This window comes from Oncorhynchus keta, unplaced genomic scaffold (assembly GCF_023373465.1).
Source record: "Oncorhynchus keta strain PuntledgeMale-10-30-2019 unplaced genomic scaffold, Oket_V2 Un_contig_14925_pilon_pilon, whole genome shotgun sequence".
NCBI lineage: Eukaryota > Metazoa > Chordata > Actinopteri > Salmoniformes > Salmonidae > Oncorhynchus > Oncorhynchus keta.
This window is the reverse complement of record NW_026279028.1, coordinates 1-5,972: the sequence shown is the minus strand read 5'-3', so window position 1 is coordinate 5,972 and position 5,972 is coordinate 1. Positions and strand designations below refer to the sequence as shown.

The window sequence follows — 5,972 nt, the reverse complement described above, 5'->3', positions numbered from 1 at the left end:
ATGGATGTACCTGTAGTAAGTGGACCTACTGTCAGACTGATGGAGTTTACATGGATGTACCTGTAGTAAGTGGACCTACTGTCAGACTGATGGAGTTTACATAGATGTACCTGTAGTAAGTGGACCTACTGTCAGACTGATGGAGTTTACATAGATGTACCTGTAGTAAGTGGACCTACTGTCAGGCTGATGGAGTTTACATGGATGTACCTGTAGTAAGTGGACCTACTGTCAGACTGATGGAGTTTACATAGATGTACCTGTAGTAAGTGGACCTACTGTCAGACTGATGGAGTTTACATGGATGTACCTGTAGTAAGTGGACCTACTGTCAGACTGATGGAGTTTACATGGATGTACCTGTAGTAAGTGGACCTACTGTCAGACTGATGGAGTTTACATGGATGTACCTGTAGTAAGTGGACCTACTGTCAGGCTGATGGAGTTTACATGGATGTACCTGTAGTGGACCTACTGTCAGGCTGATGGACCTACTGGATGTACCTGTAGTAAGTGGACCTGAGGCTGGAGTTTACATAGATGTACCTGTAGTAAGTGGACCTACTGTCAGGCTGATGGAGTTTACATGGATGTACCTGTAGTAAGTGGACCTACTGTCAGGCTGATGGAGTTTACATGGATGTACCTGTAGTAAGTGGACCTACTGTCAGGCTGATGGAGTTTACATAGATGTACCTGTAGTAAGTGGACCTACTGTCAGACTGATGGAGTTTACATGGATGTACCTGTAGTAAGTGGACCTACTGTCAGGCTGATGGAGTTTACATAGATGTACCTGTAGTAAGTGGACCTACTGTCAGGCTGATGGAGTTTACATAGATGTACCTGTAGTAAGTGGACCTACTGTCAGGCTGATGGAGTTTACATGGATGTACCTGTAGTAAGTGGACCTACTGTCAGACTGATGGAGTTTACATGGATGTACCTGTAGTAAGTGGACCTACTGTCAGACTGATGGAGTTTACATGGATGTACCTGTAGTAAGTGGACCTACTGTCAGACTGATGGAGTTTACATAGATGTACCTGTAGTAAGTGGACCTACTGTCAGACTGATGGAGTTTACATGGATGTACCTGTAGTAAGTGGACCTACTGTCAGGCTGATGGAGTTTACATGGATGTACCTGTAGTAAGTGGACCTACTGTCAGGCTGATGGAGTTTACATGGATGTACCTGTAGTAAGTGGACCTACTGTAGGGGCTGGTGCTTCAGGTGGTCCTGGCATGGTTTCAAGGCCTATTCAGAAATCTTGTGCTCATGAATGTGCGGTGTCAAAGGATGCTTTTATTGGTAAGGTTATCAATACGACTTGGGTTGTGGAAAGCAAAAATGCCAGGTTGAATGCTATTGTGGAGATGAGAAAATAGATATTGGGGGTAACATGTTACTGTTTAAATGGTTGTTGATATGCTGAACAAGGGTAGAGTGTTTCAGCATGACATAGATCAAGTTTAATGGGGTTGGGGATGGTGTGGTAGAAATGAAGGATTTATTTGGTTTAGAATTTTATGTTCATGGTGGTACAGATTTGGGCAGCTCATGATTGATCGGTGGACTCTGTGGCTTGGAGTCTAAGGTAGAAATGGTCATTAGGTTGCTGTGGTGATGGCAATCTGGAGATCTGTGGAAGAATCTAAGAGATAATAGCTAGAAGGTGGAGATGGGATGCACAACTTGATAAGGCTAGTAACTTGACATGCACTACAGAGCAAAGAGGAGGAATGTTAGTTTGGTCAGCTTTAGGTAGGGAGGCAGTGGTGATTAAGGTGAGTGCAGACAGGTGTGGAGGCTGATTAGCAATTATCTGCAGCTGATGCTTATTGAGGAGCTGCAGTCAAGACAACTACTTAAAATGTTGCAAACAGGCGAGGAGGCTGATTGGCAGTTAGTAGCAGCTGCTGCTTGTTGAGTTGCTGGGAATTTGTGTATAAGGTAACTAATTAAAGTGTTGCATTCAAGTCTTGTCCTCTCACCTGAATTGGAGTTCATTCTTAACACAAGTATTCCTGGTAAGTGGAAATGTGAATTAGCGTGAAAGCGTATTTGAATACCATAGAGCACAGGTGTCAAACTCATTCCACGGAGGGCCGAGTGGTTGCGGGTTTTCGCTCCTCCCTTGTACTTGATTGATGAATTAAGTAAGGAACTCCCCACACCTGGTTGTCTAAGGCTTCATTGAAAGGGAAAAACCTAACTCCTGCTGACACCATGCCCTGCATGGAAAGAGTTTGACACCCCTGCCATAGAGGTTGCAACTTGCATCCTTTTTTTGTGTGTGTGTGTGTGTGTGTGTTGTAGGGAGTGGTGTTTCTGCAGTATCATAGAATCCCTCCCCCAACGTTACACAAACACACAGTTGTACTCTCTCAAACACGTACTTGGACACACTGCCACAATCAGTAATAACCATATGGAGTCGAGACTGGGCTGGATTTATCATAGCTAGAAGGATGAAGCACATGGCCAGATAGACTAATGTGCTTAAAGCTAACAGGGTGCAGAGAGACGTGGCCTGGGACTTGTCAGAAAACCACTCGGCTGCCTGGGAAATTAAGTGGGGTATAAAGTGTCGATTGCTCCAACCCATCTGTTTAATATTCGGACGAGATAAGCATAATTTTTCTTAGCATAACTTCCATTCCCATGTAGAGCCCCATGTAGCTGTAAAGTGGAGGCATGTGCCCATCAGAGGTGGCACCTTAATTGGTTTCCATGTGTTTGATGCCATAATGAGCTGTCCTCCCCTCAGCAGCCTCCACTGATGCCTATTTGCACCATACAAATAACATGTTAGTGTGCTCTGTAGTCTAGGCATCTACCAGTCACTCAGGCACGCACATGTTAAAAGGGAAGCATCCTAGAATGTCATGTACCTACTCTCCTTGTCATCATCTGCCCTTCATCATCCCTAGGGTAGGTATGCACAACCCACACATCTCTCTTTCATCCTCTGCCCTTCATCATCCCTAGGTAGGTATGCACAACCCACACATCTCTCTTTCATCCTCTGCCCTTCATCATCCCTAGGTAGGTATGCACAACCCACACATCTCTCTTTCATCCTCTGCCCTTCATCATCCCTAGGTAGGTATGCACAACCCACACATCTCTTTCATCCTCTGCCCTTCATCATCCCTAGGTAGGTATGCACAACCCACACATCTCTCTTTCATCCTCTGCCCTTCATCATCCCTAGGTAGGTATGCACAACCCACACATCTCTCTTTCATCCTCTGCCCTTCATCATCCCTAGGTAGGTATGCACAACCCACACATCTCTCTTTCATCCTCTGCCCTTCATCATCCCTAGGTAGGTATGCACAACCCACACATCTCTCTTTCATCCTCTGCCCTTCATCATCCCTAGGTAGGTATGCACAACCCACACATCTCTCTTTCATCCTCTGCCCTTCATCATCCCTAGGTAGGTATGAACAACCCAACATCCATCCTCTGCCCTTCATCATCCCTAGGTAGGTATGCTCTTTCTTTCATCCTCTGCCCTTCATCATCCCTAGGTAGGTATGCACAACCCACACATCTCTCTTTCATCCTCTGCCCTTCATCATCCCTAGGTAGGTATGCCAACACACATCTCTCTTTCATCCTCTGCCCTTCATCATCCCTAGGTAGGTATGAACAACCCACACATCTCTCTTTCATCCTCTGCCCTTCATCATCCCTAGGTAGGTATGCACAACCCAACCCACATCATCTCTCTTTTCATCCTCTGCCCTTCATCATCCCTAGGTAGGTATGCACAACCCACATCTCTCTTTCATCCTCTGCCCTTCATCATCCCTAGGTAGGTATGCACAACCCACACATCTCTCTTTCATCTCTGCCCTTCATCATCCCTAGGTATCCAACCCACACATCTCTTTCATCCTCTGCCCTTCATCATCCCTAGGTAGGTATGAACAACCCACACATCTCTTTCATCCTCTGCCCTTCATCATCCCTAGGTAGGTATGAACAACCCACATCTCTTTTCATCCTCTGCCCTTCATCATCCCTAGGTAGGTATGCACAACCCACACATCTCTTTCATCCTCTGCCCTTCATCATCCCTAGGTAGGCATGCCAACCCACACATCTCTCTTTCATCCTCTGCCCTTCATCATCCCTAGGTAGGTATGCACAACCCACACATCTCTCTTTCATCCTCTGCCCTTCATCATCCCTAGGTAGGTATGAACAACCCACACATCTCTCTTTCATCCTCTGCCCTTCATCATCCCTAGGTAGGTATGCACAACCCACACATCTTTCTTTCATCCTCTGCCCTTCATCATCCCTAGGTAGGTATGCACAACCCACACATCTCTCTTTCATCCTCTGCCCTTCATCATCCCTAGGTAGGTATGCACAACCCACACATCTCTCTTTCATCCTCTGCCCTATGTTCCTCTTGTTTGTATACATTGATGCGCATTCTCAAATTAATGAAAGGAGACCGACAGGGATCATTAAAATGTAAATCAATTTATAACATTTTTGACATGTGTTTTTCTGGATTTTATTGTTGTTATTCTGTCTCACTGTTCAAATAAACCTACCATTAAAATTATAGACTGATAATTTCTTTGTCAGTGGGCAAACGTACAAAATCAGCAGGGGATCAAATACTTTTTTCCCTCACTGTAAGTTATATTCTTCAAGAATCAATGGGTACATTGCATCGCTTCAGAAGTCCAAAAATGGATGAAGCAACTGTAGATTTCATTTTCTTAGGACATTTTATGAAAATCAGCTGATCAAATGCATTAGAACAGTGTGTCTGAACTCCAGTCCTCGAGTTCCCCCAACAGTATACATTTGTACTGTAGTCCCGGACAAGCACACTCGATTCAACCTGTTAAGTAATCATTAAGCCGTCAGTGAGTTGAATGAGGAGTGTTTGTCCGGGGCTGCAATGAAAATGTGTACTGGTGGGCAGCAAGTTGGTTCAGTTTCACAAGCTGCCCTCTAGTTATGAAATTCTGCCCTTAGGACAGAACAAGGGTTTGTCTATCCCAAGACAAATAAGATACAAAGACAGCCTGCTGATCATTGCCTCTACCCAACTAGGAAGGTCATGGCATGGCTTCCCCTCCATATGATTTATTTTCGGAGTAGTATGAGACTGATCTTAGGCCAATTTTGAGTGTCCCCTTAGTGGTTAAGGGTTGGATGTCGAGAGGGGTAAGCTGATCATAGATCAACGCCAAAGGGCAACATTTTAACCTGGAGTGAATGTTTGTTTAAATAGATCTGATTCCAGCTATGAGAGAGAGAGGTTTAGATCTGTCTCTCTGAGGCCGATGAGTTTAACCCAACCGGAGGGTTGGGTTAAAGTCCGGTCACAAGCAGGGACAACAATCACCGTCTTGAATTTCTGCTATAACAGACCTCTTGCTGTCAAGCTGTCTGCACAATAATCCATCCCAGGTTTTGACACACTGCAGTATTTGTATTCTGATGGTATCTCATGTCCATATACTCAGCTGTGCCTGTGGTAGACATGAGAAGAAGAGAACTCTACATTTGAAACAGTAAGTGTAAACAAAGGAAGCAGACTATATTTTTAAAGGAACACATTCTTTCATAAGACCCTTTATTTTGGAAGTCCAGAGGCTTCTCTGGGTGGTGCTAAGGCCTGTACTTAGACCAAATCACCACTCACACCTCAGTCCAAAGGATTTGGTAACAATCACCCAGACACACAATCACTGCAAATGCATATCAACACGCGGTGCTAAAACGGCTGTCTGACTTTCAGTCTTAAACAAAGGACTTTTTAAGAGCGTCATCCTTACGACGCAATATCTGGAAGAGTTCTCAACTTTAAACAAACATTGTCATGCTAGACCTACAATGGCTTCCACAAAAATATGCACAGTGCCATATCTATTACATCGACTAGACAAATACTAGACTGCAACAACAAGACTGTGTTCTTACGTCAAA

The 5,972-nt window shown here is 44.6% G+C and overlaps 1 long non-coding RNA gene across 14 annotated transcripts; it reads left to right on the top strand.

Moving 5' to 3' along the window:
- The first annotated feature begins 2,941 nt into the window (after positions 1-2,941).
- Positions 2,942-4,568, top strand: LOC127918804 (uncharacterized). Of its 14 annotated transcripts, none has more exons than XR_008100848.1 (6): positions 2,942-3,111; positions 3,167-3,451; positions 3,546-3,602; positions 3,938-3,992; positions 4,158-4,214; positions 4,329-4,568. It is a non-coding gene; the product is annotated as an uncharacterized LOC127918804 (long non-coding RNA). The 14 variants fall into 14 exon arrangements; XR_008100845.1 differs by having other exon boundaries at positions 4,158-4,271; XR_008100851.1 differs by lacking the exon at positions 3,938-3,992.
- Positions 4,569-5,972: the final 1,404 nt, after the last annotated feature.